Source organism: Leopardus geoffroyi, chromosome D1, assembly GCF_018350155.1.
Source record: "Leopardus geoffroyi isolate Oge1 chromosome D1, O.geoffroyi_Oge1_pat1.0, whole genome shotgun sequence".
NCBI lineage: Eukaryota > Metazoa > Chordata > Mammalia > Carnivora > Felidae > Leopardus > Leopardus geoffroyi.
Window position 1 is genome coordinate 25,262,509 of NC_059329.1, and position 21,368 is coordinate 25,283,876.

The following is a 21,368-nucleotide window of genomic DNA, read 5'->3' on the forward strand; positions in this document are numbered from 1 at the left end:
AGACATGTATTAGACCCAATCCTTTGCCATCAAGGAGCTCACAAGCTAGCAAGGGAGACAGAGAAATGAACAGGCGGTTCCAAGAAGATAGGGTCTATCCTAGGACAGAAATCAGTGGTGGACACCGTAGAAGCACACAGGAGGGACTCTGAACCGAGGCTTGGGGCTCAGGTGAGTGCTGGGATGTCAAAGGATACCTGAGCTGAGTTTCGAAGATCTTTCTCAATTGACATTGATAGAAGTCACTTTGGATATATTAACGTAGCAGCCTTCAAGAGATTCATACATTTATTTGGTACAATACAATGGTTAAGGGAAACATCTCCAAAGCCAGGCTGCCTGAACTTGAAACCCAGATCGGCAACTTAGTAGCAAGTTAATGAATCTCTATGCCTCACTTTCCTAATCTGTAATATGAAGACAATTGTACCTATCCTGTAGGGTTCTTACAAGAAGTGTGTGAAATATTATTTGTAAAACATTTAGAATAGTGCTTGGCACATAGTAAGCTCTATTTGTGTTTTTCAAAAAAAATTTTTTTTGAGAAGTTCAAGAAGTATTTTGAGCCTGCTATATGTCAGGCAAGTGAAAGGCCTTCTGGATACTCAAAAGTCCCAGTCTCTCTTTTTAAGAAGTCCTGAACAAATGTGGTTGAATTATCAATGCATTACGATGCAGTATCTTAGGTGGTAAGGTAAAGGTATCAGTCACAGGCATCTGATCTTCTCCATCCTTCCAGTTGATCAAACCTGATCTAGGAGCTAGTGTGGACCCTTCCACTGCCCACCCCCACATTCAATCACAGAGTCTACTGCTTTATGATCAATTGCATCCCATTCCTTTGCTCTTTGCATTATTATGCTAACTCTGGTTCCTTGTCACCTTTTATAGGGACTAGTGAGTCTATAACCAGTTTCCATATCACAGGAGGTAAGCTATCTCCTTACCTCTACTAAGTCAGTTTCTTCCTTCTTTCCTTCCTTCCTTCCTTTTCTCTCTCTCTCTTTACGGTTTTATTGACTTATGATTGATACATACCAAAAATGCACATATTTAATATATACAATTTGATGAGTTTGAACATGCACACACACACCTCTGATACCATCACCACAATCAAGGAAATAAATACATCCATTACCTTCAAAGGTTTCTTCGCCTCTTTGCTTTGTTTGTTTGTTTGTTTGTAGCAGCATCAGGTGCCATGAGATCCTCCCTGTTAGCAAATGTTTAAGTGCACAACACTGTATTGTTTACTATAGGCACTATGTTGTATAGAAGATCTCTGGAACTTACTCATCTGGCATAACTAGAACTTTATACCCGTTCAACAATAATTTCCCATTTCTCCCTCCCCTTCTCTATTTTTGGCTTTTGTAAGTCTGACTATTTTAGAGACTTCATGTAAATGGAATCATGCAACATTTGTCCTTCTGCACCAACTTGTTTCACTTAGTATGATGTCTTCCAGATCCACTAATGTTGTCACCAATGGTAAGAATTCTTTCTTCTTAGAGACTGAATGATATTCCACTGTATGTATATACCATGTTTTCTCTATCCTTTGTCCATCAATGCACATTTGGGTTATTTCCATATCTCAGCTATTGTGAATAATGGTGCAATGGACATGGAAATGCAGACAGCTCTTTGAGATTGTCATTTCAATTCTTTTGGCTATATACCCAGGAGTAGGATTCCTGCGTCATATAATAGTTCTATTTTTAATTACTTGAGGAACCTCCATATTGTTTTCTGTAGTGTCTGTACTACTGTACATTCCCACCAACAGTGCCCAAGGTCCCTGATTTCTCCACATCCTCACCTAACAGGTGTGAGATGGTATCCCACTGTGGTTTTGGTTTGCACTTTCTTCATGATTGATAATATTGAGCACTTTTTTCACATACCTATGGGCCATTTATATGTCTTCTTTGGAGAAATGTTTATTCGAGTTCTTGTTTTAATTGTGCTGTTTGGGTTTTTTGCTATGGAATTGTAGGAGTTCCTCACATATCTTGGAATTTAACTCCTTACCATCTACATGCTTTGCAAATATTTTCTCCAATTATGTGGGTTGCCTTTTCACTCTGTCGACTCTTTCTTTGCTATGCAGAAACTTTTTCATTTGACAGAGTCCCACTTGTCTATTTTTGCTTTTATTGCCTGTCCCTTTGGTGTCATGTCCATGAAGTCATTAGACCAAGGCCTTGACACTTACCCCCTATGTTTTCTTCCAGGGGTTTTACAGTTTAGGTCTTATTTTAAATCTTTCATCCATTTGGAGTTGAGTTTTGTGCATGATGGGAGAGGGGACCGTTTCCATCCTTTGGTGTGTGGGCATCCAGTTTTCCCAGCACCATTTGTTGAATAGACTATCTCTTGGGGTGCCTGGGTGGCTCAGTCAGTTAAGCGTCTGACTTCAGCTCAGGTCATGATCTCACAGTCTGTGAGTTTGAGCCCGTGTCAAGCTCTGTGCTGACAGCTCAGAGCCTGGAGCCTGCTTCAGATTCTGTGTCTCCCTCTCTCTCTGCCCCTCCCTTGCTCATGCTTTATCTCTCTGTCTCAAAAGTAAATAAAAACATTTAAAAACATTTTATGAAAAAAAGAGACTATCTCCTTACCATTGTGTATTCTTGGTACCCTAGCCAAAGATTAGTTGACAATATATGCCTGGATGTATTTCTGGGCTCTCTCTACTTAAAAAAAAAGAATGTTTAGTTATTTATTTTGAAAGAGAGAGGGGCAGGGGAGGGGCTGAAAGGGAGGGAGAATTTCTGGGCTCTCTCTTATGCTCCAATGGTCTATACTGTCTTTTCTAATGCCAATACCATATGGTTTTCATTATCAAATCTGTTTCTTACTGCTGCTAGAGTCATGTTTTTGGCACTCAAATTTCCTCATAGCATTCCTCAATTCAGAATTTCTCCATTGATCCCTCATTGGCTATGGACAAATACCTAAATTCCTTACCATGGCAGAGTCCTTTGTGATCTGGTTCTTAGTTTCCTTTCCACTCACATCTCTGGACACCCTCAGCCCCTCAACCCAGGTGACACATCCTTCTGTGGAATTACTGTGCTCTCTCTGTGAGCATGTTGCTCTCCCTGTTAGCAATGCATATCCTCCTTCTTTACTAAACAATGTGTGCATCCTCTGTAACAAATTCCCTGAATCCTCCAGTTCCTCCTTCAGCAAATTTCCTTGCAACCTGCATCTAACTACACAATGATGGGGAGAGTTTGAGTGGTCAGAACATAGTACCCATTTTCCCTGCATGAGCTCTGAAATGCATTTTTGAAAAAGACCAAAAAAAAAAAAAAAAGTAGATGGAATGGGATCCCAAAATATTACCCTTCCTAGTGATAAAGCTGACATAATAATGAGGAGTGAATAGCTATGGGCAACTAGACAAACGACCTTCCTAAAAATGACCCTAGAGTGGGACTAACTTAACCGTCAAGGCACAGGCTCAGATGGACTGGTCAGTCTACCTCACTAGAGGGCCTACCACTATAAGATTTACAGCATGGGCTAACAGAAGAAAAAATGAATCTCTTATGAGCAGGACTAATGTCTTCTTTCAAAACTCAGTCATCAAATATATCAGTCCTTGGAGTAGGGTAAGGAAAGGGCAGAGAAAGGCTAGGAGGGTTACGCTGATGGCGTTCCATCCACATTAAAGGAAACACCAGGAGCAGAGAAGAAAATTGCCTATCCCTTCTGCTACACACCCATACACACTATATGTTATATGGTATTAGTCTTTTCTTGTCTCTCCATGAGATTTAAAAGATACTTGTAGGCAAGAAACATGCCTTTTTATCCTATATAACTACAAGTCAAATACTTATACCTGACACAAAGTAGGTGCTCAACCTATTTGTTAAACATGTTGAAGAGTGAAGAGCGAAAGTGTGGTGGGTTCACTTAAGCAGGAGCGGCTCTATCAGCAGAAGTTGGAGGAGAAGGAAAAAAATAGGAGGAAAAATGGGAAGGAAGACTCTTCCTAAAAGAGGAGATATCTAAGCTGGACTGTGGCAAATATGGAGACTCTTCCTACATAGAAAAAGCCAAAGGCAACAACAATTGCATAAACCCAGAGGCAGGCATGAGATTGCATAGCAAGTCTCTGGATTTAAAAAATCCTATATGAATGTAGTACAGAATGAGGCAGGAAGGGCTTCATGTGTTTCCCCGCCCTGGAATACTTCATAGAAATACCTAAAAATTTAGCAGCCAAAGGGTGACATTCTCCTTGAGTTTAATTGTTTTTTCTTTGAGTTTAATTTTGATCATTAGTACAGTCGGGACCATGTTTTAAGCTATAGGGAAGCCTCCTCTAGACCTGTCTGCTTACTCTTCCTGATCCAAAAACAACTCCTACTTAGAGTACTAAGAGCCTCTGGGCTCACATCTGGGAAAACCCAGAATGCTGATGTCACTCCAGCAGTATGAAGCAACAGCGAGTAAGAGGCCACAAACCTTGGCATCAGGGGAACCACATACTGCATGTCTAGATGATGAAAAATGAGAGTCTGAAAAGGCTGCTGGTTGCAGATGGTACAATTTTCCTATTTAAATAAGCCAGGCAGATAAGATGATGTTTCCTTTATTTTCATTTTCAGGATGTTTTTTCATGAAATAATTATATAAAAATTTCCAGCCGAAAATTAAGTTTCCTTTACTCAGGAAATCTACGTTTGAACCCAAAGTTCATCACCAATGTGTGGAATATATCCCAAACTTTGATTTCTAACAATACTTGAAACTCTATGGTGTTTCAGTGACTCATGTAATGACCACCTACAGAGTTTTCCCCCTGGACCCTCTTTTCTGGGAACAATGCACCCCACACATAAGGGCTGGTCACCCGTCATATTTCTGCTGTGTGACCCTGACCCCTGACTATACCTAACTGGTTCAGAAATAGGAACTTGACTCATGCAGAGAATTTGGAACTGGGGCTGAGTTAGTTCATCCTTTATGAGACTTAAATTATAAAATCTAAACTTGGGAGCTGAACATCCACCATCTTTTGCCTTTGTGTGGACTGAATACTAGAGATTGATGGTGAGCAGATAGGGAAGAAAGATGCTTCCATGGATGGCCAAAACACTTGGCAAGAGACTGGACGCAGCAGAGTGGGGAAGAAGAGTAGTCCAGGTTGATGCCTCAGCTTCTGGCCATGAATATTGTAGGAGATGATGCTACTAATGACAGAATAGAAGAGCAGTTAAGAAGGGGACATAGGTATTGGAGATCAATATTATAAAAGTGATAAATGAAATTATGAGAATTGGTAAGCTTCCTGAGAGGGTGTAGTCCCTGAGTTCCATGCCCAGATCCTTTGAGGTCACCCAAAATTAGGGCAGAAGAAAAGGAGACTCTAGGAAAGGAGTAAGGGAATGAGTTAAAGACACAGAAGGAACAAGATATAACATTAGATTGTCCCTCTCCGATATTTTAACTATCTAAATTGAATATTACATTTGAAAGACTTGGATATAGTGGGACAGACTGCAGAGCTGTTATTTTGATTTAGAAATAGTTGTTCCTAGGCACCATTGGTGGGAAGGTAGACCATTCTGGAGGAAAACATGGTAATATACATTAAAATTGTTACCTGCATACATTTTGACCCCACAGAGTGGAAACAGTGAGTTGTCTGCCCAGACACTCCTCTCTAGACACTGCCTGCCCTACCCACAAGAGAAGCTCCCAGAAAGAGGATATCTTTCCCACTGCTACATGGTCAGAGGTAAGAATTTGACCCATGCTGAACTAATCGGAGCCCTTTCCTTGGGATTTTTAAAATTATGACAGAGAAAGAGAGAGATTTGGTTTCTTGTTATATGGTTGGACCCATGCCACCGAAACTCTGGAACTTTTGCAAGGCCATGTTTCCCATCATATGGAACAAGAAAAACAGTGGAAGCTTGCCTACAAAGAGGAGGAATAAACCTGCAGAAGTACAGAAAGCAGAAACAAGAGATGAACGGGAAGTCCTGGTGATCTTTCAGTCCCTGGTTCTGGAAACTTCACAGTTCCGGCTGCCTTCCTGACAGTCACAGAGGCCCATCACTCACCCCCGAATCCATAAAATGCATATTTCCCTAGGAGATCTCAAGATGTCTTCTATTACTTGTAACTAAACAAGTCTCAACAGTAATCCTATTGGATGGTGATGGATGTTAACTGAACTTACTACAGTGATCATTTTGCATTATAGGCAGATATCGAAGGATTATGTTATATACCTGAAACTAATATAATGTTGTAAGTCAATTATACCTCAACAAAAAGTTTTTAAAAGACACTAAAAGTTTGGCCTTAGGAAATAGTTGCGGATGTGTGAAGTTATATATATGTGAAGATAAATATCACTCTTTCCATACAATCCAGCAATCACCCAAAGGAGTTGAAAACTTAGTACACACAAAAACCTCAATAAAGTTTCTTTATAATGTTATCAGTGGCTGGTTAGCTCAGTTGGTTGATGTCCAATGTCAGTGAGGCCAAGACCATGAGCTTGAGTTATCTATAGGCCAGTTAGTTGCTCTATTTCCAGCAGCAACAAAATGCACCTGTATTTTCCCTAAACTTTAAGGTCATTGAATTACCATGTGAACGGCTTAAGGAAACTCATAATTACTATAAGTAAGATAGAATTTCTCCAAGTAAATTGTTTAAAAGCAGTGGATCTTAGCAGACTGTTGGCTGCAATGGAGAGCACTGTATTTTCTAAAAATGGTTTCTAATTAAAGTATACTAAGCTGCACATGTGTAAAGTGTATAATTTGATTGGCTTTGAAATATGTATATTCTCATGAGACCATCACCATGATCAAAGTGCCAAATATTTAATCAACTCCAAAATGTCCTTTGTGCCCCTTGGTAACCCATTGTTCCCTCCCCCTCATCCCCAGCAACGACAGAACTGCTTTCTTCTGTGCTGAATAATTTGCTTTTTTTCTATAATTTTATATAAATGGAATCATACGGCAGGTGCTATTTTATCCCTTAATATCTTTAGAAACGAGCTATGCCACCTCTCTTATTCCTGATATTAGTGATTTGGGTCTTTTTTTTCCCCCTGATCAGTTTAGAAATGTATTGGTTTTAATGACCTTCTCGAAGAAGGTCATTGATTTTCTTAATTTCATTGATTTTCTCAATTGCTTTTCTATTTTCTAGTTCATTAATTTGGTCTCTGATCTTTCTGTGTCCTTTTTTAGATTTGCTTTTCTTTTTCTAGTTTCTTTCTTTTTTATTTTTGAGTAAGCTTTTTATTTTAATTCCAGTATAGTTCACATGTTATACATAGTGTTATTTTAGTTTCAGGGGTAGAATATAGTGATTCAACACTTCTGTACATTACTCAGTGCTCATCATGGTAAATGTGCTCTTACTCCCCATCACTTTTTTTTTAAATGTTTATTTATTTTTAAGACAGAGAGAGACAGAGCATGAACGCGGGAGGGTCAGAGAGAGGGAGACACAGAATCTGAAACAGGCTCCAGGCTCTGAGCTGTCAGCACAGAGCCCGACGCGGGGCTCGAACTCACGGACCGCGAGATCATGACCTGAGCCGAAGTCGTCCGCTTAACCGACTGAGCCACCCAGGTGCCCCCCTCCCCATCACTTTTTCCCCCCATCCCCCTCACAGCTCCCCTCTGGTAACCATCAGTTTGTTCTCTATAGTTAAGAATCTGTTTCTTGGTTTGTTTCTGTGTTTTTTCCGTTGCTCATTTGTTTCTTAAATTCCACACGTGAGTGAAATCCTATGGTATTTGTCTTTCTCTGACTTATTTTGCTTTGAATTGTATACTCTCTAGTTCTATACACGTTGTTGCAAATGGCAAGATTTCATTCCTTTTTTTGTGGCTGAATAGTATTCAGTATATTGTGGCTGAAGAGTATTCAGTCCACATATATATATGTGAATATATATATATATATATATATATATATATTCAGTCCATATATATATGTACCACATCGTCTTTATCCATTCATCTGTTGATGGATACCTGGGCTGCTTCCATAATTTGGCTATTGGAGACAATGCTGCAATAAACACACAGGTACATGTATCCCTTTAAGTTAGTGTTTTCATATTTTGGGGTAAATACCCAGGAGTGTGATACTGGATCATAGGTAGTTTTATTTTTAACTTTTTGAGGAACTTCCATACTGTCTTCCAGAATGGCTTCACCAGTTTGCATTCCCACCGACAGTGCATGAGAGTTCCTTTTTCTCTACATCCTTGCCAACACTTGTGTCTTGTGTTTTTGATTTTAGCCCTTATGACAGGTGTGAGGAGATTATCTCATTGTAGTTTTGGTTTGTATTTTCCCGATGATGAGCGATGTTGAGCATCTTTTCATGTGTCTGTTGGCCATCTGGATATCTTCTTAAGGTGGACACCGTGTGCATCGATTTGAGGCCTTTTTTTTCCCTTTTCTAACACGAGAAATTTGTGCCGTAAATGTTCCTTTAGGTACTACTTAAATCCACATTTTTTAGTGTTGGTTTTTATTTTTGTTCAGTTCAACATACTTGGAAGTTTCTCTTTTGATTTATTCTAAATACCATGAGTTATTTATAACGTAGCTTAGGACTACTTGGGGGTTTTCCAGCTGTCTTTCTGATACTAATTTGTAATTTAATTCTGTGTGGTTATAGAACAGATTTTCTATGATTTGACTCCTTTTAAATTAATTAGATTTGTTTTACAACACAACATATGGTCTGTCTTGGTAGATGTTTCATTGATACTCGAAAAGAAAGTATATTCTGCCGTTGTTGGGTACAGTGTTCTGTAATTGTCAGTTAAGTCAACTTGATTAATAGTGTTGTTCCAATCTTCTAGATACTTATTGACTTTCTGTCTATAATTTCTATCAGTTATTGAAATCTTTGACTATAACCGTAATCTTTGATCTGTTTTTTTCACCCATCAGTTCATCCTTTCTTGTCTCATGTTTAGTGAAGCTCAGTTACTAGGGGAATGAATATTTGGGATTGTTATATCTTGGTGAATTGACCAGTTTATCATTATTAAATGACCCTCTTTACCCCTGGTTCTATTCATTGTTCTAAAATCTACTTTTTATGGTGCCTGGGTTCTCAATCAGTTGTGCGTCCAACTCTTGATTTCAGCTCAGGTCATGATCCCCGGATCGTGGGATCGAGCCCTGCATTGGACTCCGCACTGAGCATGGATCCTGCTTAATTAAGATTCTCTCTCTCTCTCTCTCTCTCTCTGTGTCTCTCCCCCTTTGCTCCTGTCTGCTCACACTCTCTCTCTTTCTCATAAATAAATAAAGAAATAAACAAAACAAACAAATAAAATCTACTTTTGCTGATATTAATACATCTACTCTAGCTTTATTTTGACTAGTATTAACATTGTATATAATTTTTCATCTTTTAATTTTTAACCTACTTGTGCCTCTATATTTTAAGCACATTTTTCTAGCTAACATATGGCTGGGTCTTTCTTTTTATCACTCTGATATTTCTGACTTTCACTTTGGGGTGATTAAACTATTTCTGTTTAACATTATGTACACGATTGGTTTTAAATTTACCAGCTGGCTAATTTTTTGTATTTGTGCCATCTGTTTTTCGGTGCTCTTTGTCATCTCTTTGTGCCCTCTTTTGGATTAGCTGCATATTTTTGTTATTTCATTTTATCTCTTGTATTATGTTAATGGTCATAGAGTATGTCTTCAACATCACGGTCAGCTCTCGAGTAATACTGTAGCACTTTACATACAGTAAAAGCAACTTAAAACAATGCACTTCCATTCCCTACCTGCTGACCTTTGGACACCTGTTGCCATACATTTTATTTCTTCAGTGCTCTTATGTTTGCTTTACATAATCAGCGTTCTTTCAGAAAGATTTAAATAATAAGAAAAAAAGTATTTTATATTTCTGCTCATTATTACCACTTCCAAGGCTTTTAATTGTATTGTGTGTATCCAGATTTCCATCTGGTATTATTTTTTAATTGCTTATTTTATGTTATCCTTTTAAAAATATTTTAAATTTTATTTTAATTTCAGTGTAGTTAATATCCAGTGTTACATTAGTTTCAGGTGTACAATACAGTGATTCAATAATTCAATACATTACTCAGTTCGCATCAAGAGAAGTGCACTCTTAATCCCTATTTCACCCATTCCCCTTTCTCTCCCTTGTGGTAAGCATCAGTTTTTTGTCTATAGTTAAGAGTCTGGTTTTTTTGTTTGTTTGTCTCTCTTTTTTCCCTTTGTTCGTTTGTTTTGTTTCTTAAATTCCACATATAAGTGAAATCATATGATATTTGTCTTTCCCTGATTGACTTATTTCACTTAGCATTATACTCTCTAGTTCATACACATTGTTGCAAATGGCAAGATTTCATTTCTTTTTATGGCTGAATAATATTCATGATATATATATATATATATATTATATATATAATATATATATCACATCTTCTTTATCCATTCATCTATTAATGGACACTTGGGCTCCTTCCATATCTTGGTTATGATAAATAATGCTGCAAAAACCCAGGGGTGCATATATCCTTTCAGACTAGTGTTTTCATATTCTTTGGGTAAATACCTAATAGTGAAATTACTGGATCATGGGGTAGTTCTATTTGTAATTTTTTGAGGAACTTCCATACTGTCTTCCTGAGTGGCCGCATCATTTTGCATTCCCACCAAGAGTATAAGAGGTTCCTTTTTCTCCACATCCTTGCTAACACTTCTTGCTTCTTGTGTTTTTTTATTTTAGCCATTCTGGCAGGTGTGAGGTTATTTTATTTTAGTCTTGATTGGATATTTCAGTAGGTTGTGAAATGATCACAGTAAGTCTAGTTAACATCTATCACCACATATTGTTACAAATTGTTTTTTTTTTTTTTTACGATGACAACATTTGTTTTTATAGAGAGACAAGAGAAAGGGGGTGAGGAGAAGGGCAGAGGGAGAGAGAAAGAGAAAGAGAGAGAGAGAGAGAGAGAGAGAGAATCTTAAGCAGGCTCCACACTCAGTGCAGAGCCTAAGGCGGGGCTCAATCCCATGACCCTGGGATCATGACCTGAGCTGAAATCAAGAGTCAGACACTCAACCAACTGAGCCACCCAGGCGCCCCTATGAGAACAACTTTTAAGACTTTATGATCTCTCATAACGTAGCTCTGCTGATGATAAAATATTTCAATATTTTATGTTTGAAAAGGTCTTTGTTTTGCTGTTGTCTTTGATATTTTCACTAGGTATAAATCCTAGGTTGACTTATTTTTTCTTTTCGTTCTTTAAAGATGTACACTGTCTTCTTGCTTCAATTGCTTCTGATGAAAAATCTGCTATTATTCTTACTTTTTATTCTCTGTATATATATTTTTTCAATTGCCTTCCAAGTTTCCTTTTGATCACTGGTTTTAAGAAATTTGATTATCATGTGCTTTGCCATAATTGTTTTCAAGTTTCTTGTGCTTGGAGTTTGGTGGACTTCTACCTCTTGGATCTTTGAGTCTGTAATTTTGATCAAATCTGTGACGATTTCAGGCAGTAATAATTCTTTAAATATAATTTTTTTCCTAACACACTCCCTGCCCCTGTGGAGAGTCCAATTACATGTTTATGCAGACACTTAAATTTTTCCCACGGCTCACTGGTACCCTGCTCATTTTCTTTTTAATCTTTCTTTTTCATGTGCTTTATTTTGGCTAGTTGTTTTGCTATGACTTCAAGCTCACTATTTTTTTTTCTTCTGCAGTGTTCAATCTACCATCAATCCCATCCACTGTACCATTCACCTCTTACTTTATAGTTTAAACCTCCAGAAGTGTGAATTGGGTCTCTTTTTTTGTATGTTCTGCATCTCTACTTAGCATGTTCAGTCTTTCCTATAGCTATTTGAACATATGAAATTGTTACTCTCCTAAATATACTGTGTACTAATTCTAGTATCTGTGTCATTTGTGGGAAATTTCCTCACTGATGTTTTTCCTCTTTATGGTTCATATTTTTCTGCTTCTTTGTATGCCTGGTAATTGTTTATGGGATGCCAGACACTATGGATTTGTTGGATATTTTTGTATTACTAAAAATATTTTTGAGCTACATTACTTGGAAACAGTTTGACCCTTCTGAGTCTTGCTTTTAAGCTTTTTTAGGCAGGAGTACACAGCATTTAGTCCAGGCCTAATTTTGTTTCATGACTGATGCAAAACCTTTCTCAGTACTCTATGCAATGCCTTATGAATTATGAAGTTCAAGAGCTGGCCAAACCAACCTATGGTAGTTGAGTTCAGTGATTGACTGCAGGGGGTGGATTTGGGAACTTTCTGGAGCATTATATACACAGATATATCAAATTGAACAATTAAGGTTTGTGAATATCATTGTACATAAATTTTACCTCAATAAAAACATAAGTTTGGTATTAAATATACACATATTCAATAGTGAAGCACATAAGGTGATTTGTAAAATTATCCTCTGAATAGTTTTCAGTATTACTTAAATTTTCAATAAATGCGCAATCTTTTTAAAACACAGATAAAGCTAATATTGAAAAAAGAACGAAAGCGTTTTGGGGGAACTCCTTGCCGTGTGGAATCGATGAAGGAGAGGAAACAAATGTTTACTGGGCATTGCCATGTATCAGCCCCATACAGGGCAATTTATTACATTATTCGACTTGATCAACATGTCAATTCTATGAAGTAGGTATTATCCCATTTGCAAAAGAAGAAATGGTGATTCAGGCAGATTGTTATTAGTTCAAGGTCCCCCAACTTGATCTTAGGTCTGCCTTCTTCTGGAGTCCACATTTGGATTTTAAAAAGAGACTGAAGCTCCCGGTATGGACTTTTGAAATTCCAAGAATAAAGAATGCCTGGCAGGATGGGAAAGTCCCAGGAATATATCACTGTCTGCCGGCTTAGGAATTGGCACCCTCAGCTCTGGGAGTTCACTCTCATGGAAAAGTGAAGGCAGCCACAAATCAAGTATAGTTAATCTGAAACTCGGAAGTCTGGCGTCAAACAAGAAGAGAATTGGGTGGCTCAGAGATATTCCAAACAATCTAAGACCCTGCGTGGCTAATGGTGGGAGAGAGAGCGATGTGCTTCTTCCTAACAATTTGTCAACAGCTTATAAGGACAAAGCCCGCTTTGTCCTCAGATGGGATAACCCCTCTAAGGTCAAGGGTCATGGCTGTCAGGTTACAGGAACGCGGGTATTCCCTATATTGGCTGCCTCCTGCCCAAGCAAGCCTGACTCACAGGTTGGTCACCTGTCTGGAATGGACTGTGGGACAGCACACCAGTGAGGTCATGCGGAGAGCAGTGGGCCAGACCAGTTTCCTTGTCAACCTGTTCAGGCCACACCAGCTCACTCACCTTTTGCTGAAGACTGTTTCTTTGTGTAGGGAGTCTCTTTCAATAACTACACAACGTACTTTGACTGCTGGGCTTTAGAAAACCTCACTTGCTTTCTTTTCATCAGCCATTTTCTTAAATATTGGGATGGAGAATCTCTGGTTCCCAAAGAGCTCTCCCAGGTCCAATTGCAGGGGGTGCGGGGGGATCTGGCATTGACTTGAACCTAAAGCTCTGTTTAGAATGAGGGGCTCTGACGGGTATGTGCAAACCGGTGTGTGTTCTCTCAAAGCTAGCATATGACTGTTAGGAGATCATCTAAATCCTAGTTTGAGCCACAGCTAGGGACAGGAGCCGGCAGAGAGAAAGAGTATGGCTCTCGCACTCTGATGGCTCCATCATTCTTCACCTTGTATCCGTGTGTGCAAAATGGCAGCTGGGGAGAGGAACCAGAAAGACTGAGCCTCACTCCCTACGCCAGCACCAACACTGCCTCTTTTGTAACAGGGCCGGGCTGTGCCAAATTCTCTGCCAAAGGCCAGGCCCCAGGCTCAGTGGGGGCTTCCTAGTTTCCATGGCTCATTCACTTCTGAGACCTTTGGCCGAGTTGCATCATGGGGGGCTAATTACTGCCAATTGTGGAACTGTTGTGTGCTACCTTCTGACGTAAAAAAATGGTTCTGCTGGGAACTGGGCTAAAACCAACATACAACCATTTATTGCACACTTGTTAGGAAGCCACCAGGAAGGCCTAGCCAGAGTGGTTTTTAAACATACACACTCAAACCTTCTTTCCCCTTAGAGCCAGGAACAGCCAATCAGTGATTGTTTTGAAAAACACAGGCTTACCTTCTCAGCCACAAGGGAACTTTCTCCGACGGGCAGTGGTAGGATTTCATAGAGGAGTTTCACCTGAAACCCTTGGGTCTTCCTGAGTTTCTCGGCAGAAGCAAGATGAGAGCCGAAAAAGCAAAACATTTCTTGAGTGCTTACTATACGGTAAGTACTATTCTAGGCACTTAATATAAATTAATTGATTCTCAAATTCTACCTGTGAGGTGCCCTCGTTGTGATTTTGTGGAAACGGAGGCTCAGAGAAACGATATCTATTCCCAAAGTCACATCGTTTATTAAGCAGTGGAGTCAGAATTTAAACTGAGATCTTAACTGATTGCAAATCCTGAACTTTCGTCCACCATAAACAGAAATCTTGCTGGCCCACAGAAAATATTCCTTTAGAACAGTCATCTCCAAACTTTTCTGACCCCATATGCCCATCAGGAAATATCTTTAAGCACCACCTCTAATACGAGCATATGTATTTATAAATCAGATGCACTAGTTAATATCTATCAGAATTGATTGATAATACAATACCCCAGGGCATTAATTCTCATTCATGACAATAATCGTAAGTCTATATTTAATATCATGTTGATAATTTGGACATCTTTCTACCAAATCTAATTAAATCATTGTTGTTTTAACTTCAACATGTGACCGACAAAGAATTTGTTCCAGGAATAGAAGTAATCTGGCTTTTTTTCTTTTTTTTTCTTTTTAAGATATATTTATTTTTGAGAAAGAGAACGTGAGCGGGAAAGGGGCAGAGAGAGAAAGGGACAAAAAATCCGAAGAGGGCTCTGCACTGACAACAGCAAGTTCGATGTGGGGCTCGAACTCACGAGCCCTGAGATCACGGCCTGCATCAAAGTCAGATGCTCAACCGACTGAGCCACCCAGGGGCCCCTGGCTTTTTTTTTTCTTGTGTTTATGTGCCTGAATTGTTCCTGAATCTGCAATCCAGTTTCATTGCCGGAGACATTGCAAGCCACTTGTCCATTCTGTGAGGGTTATTTGGCTAAAATTAGATATTCTGGTTTATAAATCTGCTCATTGTGTGCCTTGTACACAGTAACACACCAGAATATGCTAAAGGGGAAAAAAGAAGTAAGAGCACCAGAGTAGACCCCCCCTTCTACGTCGCATAATTCCTACTTCCCCCCATCATGCTTGGAATATGTGCAGATGACCCAAGGCAGCCTGACTGGAGGCATCAGGGTCCATATGCATATTCAATATTAGTAAATAAAAATGCATCGCCTATATTTAGACTAAAAATAAATATGCATCGAAGTTTTAAATGGTTTCTGCCGCACCCCATGCCGTCTGTGCAGTTCCTGAAGTGGGCAAGACCTCCCCGGGAGACCTCTGCCCTCAAGGAGGCCGATGCTCTATTCCTGATGCAGATACAGAAGGCAGAGGGCTTGGATGAGAAAAGCAGCCTGTCAGGACGTGGGGAGTCAGTGCGTGGGGCTGGGACCAGAGGACGCCCAGGCTGGAGGACCACAGGAAACACTCTGAGCACAGGCAACAGAACAGCTCTGGGGCATGAAGGCCCCACTAGAAGTGGGTTCTGGGCCATCCCCACACACCTCCCCCCACCCCCCCCCCCACCGCTGTCTGGGGAGGGCCCATCAGCTCCAACAGCCTGGTTTTCTAGATCTCATCCTTTCTGAATCCAGGTCTTTCGCAGGCCTCCCTCCTAAATGCTTGAATACCAGAATAAATGGAAACACACGCACCAGCACAATGACCCCTTAAGGTTTGTTTTCCAAGATGGAAAATAAAGGCATTTCAGCCCTTCCATGGATAAAAATAACTTGCCGTTGATTTTGAAATCGGTTTCCTTTGTCTCCCACAGACCAGCCCCATACAATGGCACTTTGTGTGAGAACGTTCGGCAGGGGCCGGCCAGGCCCTGCTTCCTTCTGCCGGCCAACGGGAGGAGACGAGAGGTGGGCTCGGAGCCCAGCCCTGGGAGAGGACTCTGGGCAGGCCCAGCGTTGTTGTTGGACGTCATTCAGAAGTCCCCGCTCCACCGAGGGGGGAGTCCAAAGAGGAAAGCAAACAGAGCAAGGAGTAGTGGAAAATGCTGAGTCCTGGAGCTGGCCGGAACAGCATTTGCCTTTCCACGCTCAGAGCCAGTCTCTCTGCCCACCTGCTGCCGCAACAGCAAGCGTGACCCACAGCAAGCAGGGAGGCCTGGGCACCCAGCGTCCCGTCCAACAGCTGGGAGGGCAGGGAACAGACACTCCTGTCTCTTCAGACAGGGCCCCCCAGGGCCCTTACACCAAATGCTGAAGTCTTCTCGTCCAGGAATCGGGGAGGGAAAAAAAAAAAAAAAAAAAAAAAGGTTCTCAAGGGAGAAAAAGACTTTCTTGAACCGTAGTTGCAGATTTACTGATAACTCCCGCTTACCCAACGCTGTTGTGTCGAACACCAACAGATATGAATTGGCAATCACCGTATCAATCCTTTAGGTTGGTATTATTATTCCTATTTTTCTGGCACAGAGAGGTTAAATCACCTGCCCAAGCCGCACAGCTCGAAAGCGAACGGGGCTAGGACTGAGGACCATGCCGTTTTGAGTCAGAACCTGTGTTCTTAAATGTGACTGCCTCTTGTCTTCAGCCAATCACATGCATTTTCTCTCCAGGAATAAGAGATAGGAGGGGCAGAGAAAGGAAACTCAGATGAAGAATGAAGGGAATGGGTGAGAAAGAGAGAGAAGGAATCACCAGGGACTAGAATAATAGAAAGACTTTAAAAAAAAAAAGGCAGGAAGCTGTCAGTCCAGGAGAAGGTGTGTGAGGCCAAGGTATGCACATGGCAGGAAAAGCTGGGTTGAAAATGGAAGCCATGATGGCACTGGCCAAACAGACACCTGCTCTTTCGTAAGCCCCAAATAGGACTCTGGAAATAATAGAGATCACTCAGCAAATGGGGCTCAAACAGCTCTCAGGGAGGCTGGAGAGCAGGCAGCTGGAGAAGAGAAATGAGCACCTTCTCTTTCTCTTCCAATTACAGCCTGGGTTGGAGGCAGGTGCCCAGGGCTCCAGGGAGAGATTAGCACCCTGATGAGAAGAGACAGCCTATGTCAGCCCAGCGGGGAGGCCTGTCACATCCATTTGTAAGCTAAATAGCTCTTGTCCTCCCAGCAAAGAAGGGTAGGAAGGAAAGAAGGAAGGGAGGGAAGGAAGAGATAGGTTATTGGTGGCCTGTGTTTGGAGGGACGAGCCTTTGACCCTCATCAGATACATAAAATTGGGTTTAGAGTCAGAAGACCTAAGACCTAATTTGCCCCTGTCACGGGTTAGCAAGGTGATCTCAGATAAGTCACCTACACCCTCTTACCTTAAATCCTTTATCTATACAATGAGAGGATTGGACTTTATCTCCAAGGTTCTTTCCAGATCTAAAATCTGTATAACGGGGGCGCCTGGGTGGCTCAGTCAGTTGAGCGTCCGACTTCGGCTCAGGTCATGATCTTGCGGTCTGTGAGTTCGAGCCCCGCGTCAGGCTCCGTGCTGAACAGCTCAGAGCCTGGAACCTGCTTCAGATTCTGTGTCTCCCTCTCTCTCTGCCCCTCCCCCACTCATTAAAATAAACATTAAAACATTAAAAAAATAAATCAAAAATAACATTAAAAACATTAAAAAAATAAATCAAAAATAAAATCTGTATAATGGTGACATTGTGATGAAGGACAAGGCGCCTTGGCATACAGCCCCCTCTATCCCTCCCCACCCCCGCCAAGTCCTGTTCCTAGGAGTGGCTCACCACCCACCCACACCGACCAATCACCCGGTCCTAGCAATTCCATTTCGCAAGTACCTTTTTGATCTGCTCACTGCTGATTCTCTCGGAGGGCTCTCTTCTGGAAAAATAAAGCCATTTTCTAACTGCTCCCCTTGCCTCTGTCCTCGTGCCCTCTGATCCGTTCTCTGACGAACAGAACAATTTTTCTAAGCAGAGATTGGATCACGTGACTTGGCCTGCAGGAAGGTCCTCGGGCCTCCACCTTACCCATCGCAGGGGACACAAGGCTTTGTATCATCTATCCCTTCTCCCTCTCAGCACCACTCACCACTAGTCCATTTCACCGTGCGCACTGGTTCCACACTACGACTTCCAGTTTCTCAATCCGTCCATGAACTTTCTCACCTCTAGGGCTCAACCTGGACCTCTTTCCACTTTCCACTTGGCTGACTGCTACTTACCTTCAGGATATAAATTCTTCCAGGCTGAGTGCTCCTCCTAGATGTCAAATTACACTGTTACTGCACTGGATGCTCATTCTCCCTTTACTTGTCTACAGCCTCAATTTACGAAGAGCAGAGTAAGGTAAGAGGTGTGCCTAAATTTTCCTTACGGTTTCCCTGATATTGAACCCAGTGCCAATGGCAGGTCGTCGATGAATGTTTGCTACCTGAATAAATTTGTTTGGTAGTATCGTCACATAGGGTACCTTCTGGCAGTCACATCCTGCTGGAAACCTTCCTTCACCCCAGGAATCTTCGGTTCCCAGCCTGAACGTGTGCATTTCGCAGATTGTTGGAATCCATCAGAACTAATACAAAGAACTGTCATTATCAATTCCAAATCAACTACGGTCAACTTTAGGATGTGTCGTCTGGAAATTGGATGAGATCCAATCCAGTAGAGAAAGAAGGATAAGGGCTGGGAGGACATGGGGAGAATCAGATCTGCCTTCTAGTGCCAGTTCTGTCATTAATGGGGTGACTTTGGGCAAGTCTTTTGGCCTCTCTGGACCTTGAGTTCACACATGCCTTCCTAGTTGAAGAGGCTGGACTAGATAATCTTTAAGGCCCCTTTTAACTTGCAAATGTAGAAATTTGAATTATGGCGTTCACTCTTTCATTCATCAGCTTCTAGGCCATTAATGGTTTTTATAAGGAGACTATATAAAATGTCATCAAAGTGGAAGGAGCTGCTGTGAATTATCCCAGACAATGGGTAGACACTGGGACTGTCCCAAGTATACCAGGCTCTGTGGTCACCCTTGTCTTAATTCCGTCTTTGTTGGCTGGGTTTCAGGCATTTGGCTGTTGTTCGTGGTGGCAGAGAAGACAATTTGGAATTTGTGCCAAAGCCTCTGATCTGGGATTTCAAGCGGGCTGCTCACGTGGGTGCCCAGAACAGCTAACAGATTCCTCCCCTCCCCCCTCACCGCCATCATGCAGTTGACCCACCTGGTTCCCCTACCTGCCCCTGAGCAAGAAGCCTGAGCCCAGAGGAGCCCATCCCCCTACCCCGGTGGTCTAAAGTCAGTGAAGAAACTACTTTAAATCCCCATGGGCTCACAGACAGCTTTGCTCCATCACTCTGAAAACTTGACCACAGAGAAAACAGATCCCTGAATGAAATCTCCATTTACCCTCCAAACACAGCTCGTTGTCTTTACCATCACTCTTACCTTTCCTCTGATACGTGGAAACATCTCAAATAAAAGGTGCAGTGGCTGGACGGTAATTGTAAACTTCCCGTGGAAACTAGAACACACGGGACAAAATCAGTCTCCCCGAGAAGTAGATTAGTAGAGAAGATTCCCCAGTTCAATCACTTTTCAGGTTCTGAACTTGTATTCCCCTGACATCTGTAAGAGCAAGGACCGGTTCATATGAGCACAACCATTCCCAGAGCCTTTTTCTCCTTTAAGTTCATTTATTTTGAGAGAGAGAGAAAGCAGGGAAGGGCAGAGAGAGAGAAGGAATCCCAAGCAGGCTCCACGCTGATAGCATGGGACTCAGTCCCACGAACCGTGAGATCATGACCTGAGCCGAGAACAAGAGTCAGATGTGTGACCACCTGAGCCACCCCGGTGTCCCCCCAAAGCTTTTTTGAAGTTCCCAGTCCCATTTCTCATCTCTCCTTCTAATATTTGGGATATTCTTGCCTCCAAAAGGCAATCCCAGATCAAAGCCAATAGTCGTCATCAATTTTCTAGCCTTGTGAAGATTCTTGCCACCTCTTCAGGCCACTTACTATATCCAGGCACATCTGGGGGACAGCCCTTCTAAGGGTAGAAGAGTTACAACTGAAAGTTCAGGATTTGCCTGTGGAAAGATTAAAACTGGCCTGCTCCTGCCCAGGGTCAGTGGCTCAGTCTCACAGCATGGAAGGAGCAGAGAGAAGGTAGTGGTCAAGCTATCTCCTGACCCTCTGTGATTCCCACAAGTGGCTGCTGAAAACCTCCTTGGTTTTCCACGTGGCATCTCATGGAATGACCAGAGCTGACCTGACATCAAAGCTCTGTAAAAATGCCGTGGCTGAGAGAGCACTAGAGCCTGAGTGGCAGAGATGAGAGATTAGGGACAGACTGGGAACTCAAAAGGGCTTGGGGACTGCACAGCATGTCATGAGACCTGGAGGTCATTGTAGATTCTCTAGTGCTGCCATGGGCAGATGATCGTCACTATCGTTACTTTGGACGTCAGCACACGGAGAGAGACCAGGCAATTGAACGAAACCGGCTTTCTCGGGATGGAAATATTTTCCAGGAAAAGGGAAAAGAGATCAGAACATTGAGTAAGAGAGGAAATGGCACTGGACAAGGGGCAGGGGCAGAGCCACTTTACTCCCAAATTTGCAGTTTTAAATTCTCAGTGAATGGTTTGTACCTCAATTTTGAGCCTTTTCAATTTTTCACCAATGGATTGGCACCTGCTTTCATCAGAATCCTTAAATCTCTGCCTCATTGCCAGAGGTGCTAGGAAAATGCTTTGCTCTTTGTTACTTGTTGTTCTTAGGGGAGGGTTCTCATAGTACGGAGGGATTCCAAACAGCAGTGAACAACCAGCCGCATGCTGAGTCTATTTACCCATAAAATGGCAAGGGCCAGCTACCCAGGTCAAGTTTCCCTATAGCTGAGCCAGAGAAAGGCCTCTGTCCAACTGAAAATGCATTACAAACCACCTTCCCAGAGCTACCACTGGGAAAAAGCAGAGGTTAGAAAGCTGGTTGTGGAAATGGAAAAGCTTCCTCATGGAAAGAAGACTGCCCTTGTCCCGTGTTTGATGTATGAGGTGTACCTCCTAGTAACTGGGGCTGTGGCTCCCATGGATGGAGGGCCATTAGCCAACATCATCAGAGGAGACCTTTTGGAGCTGCTG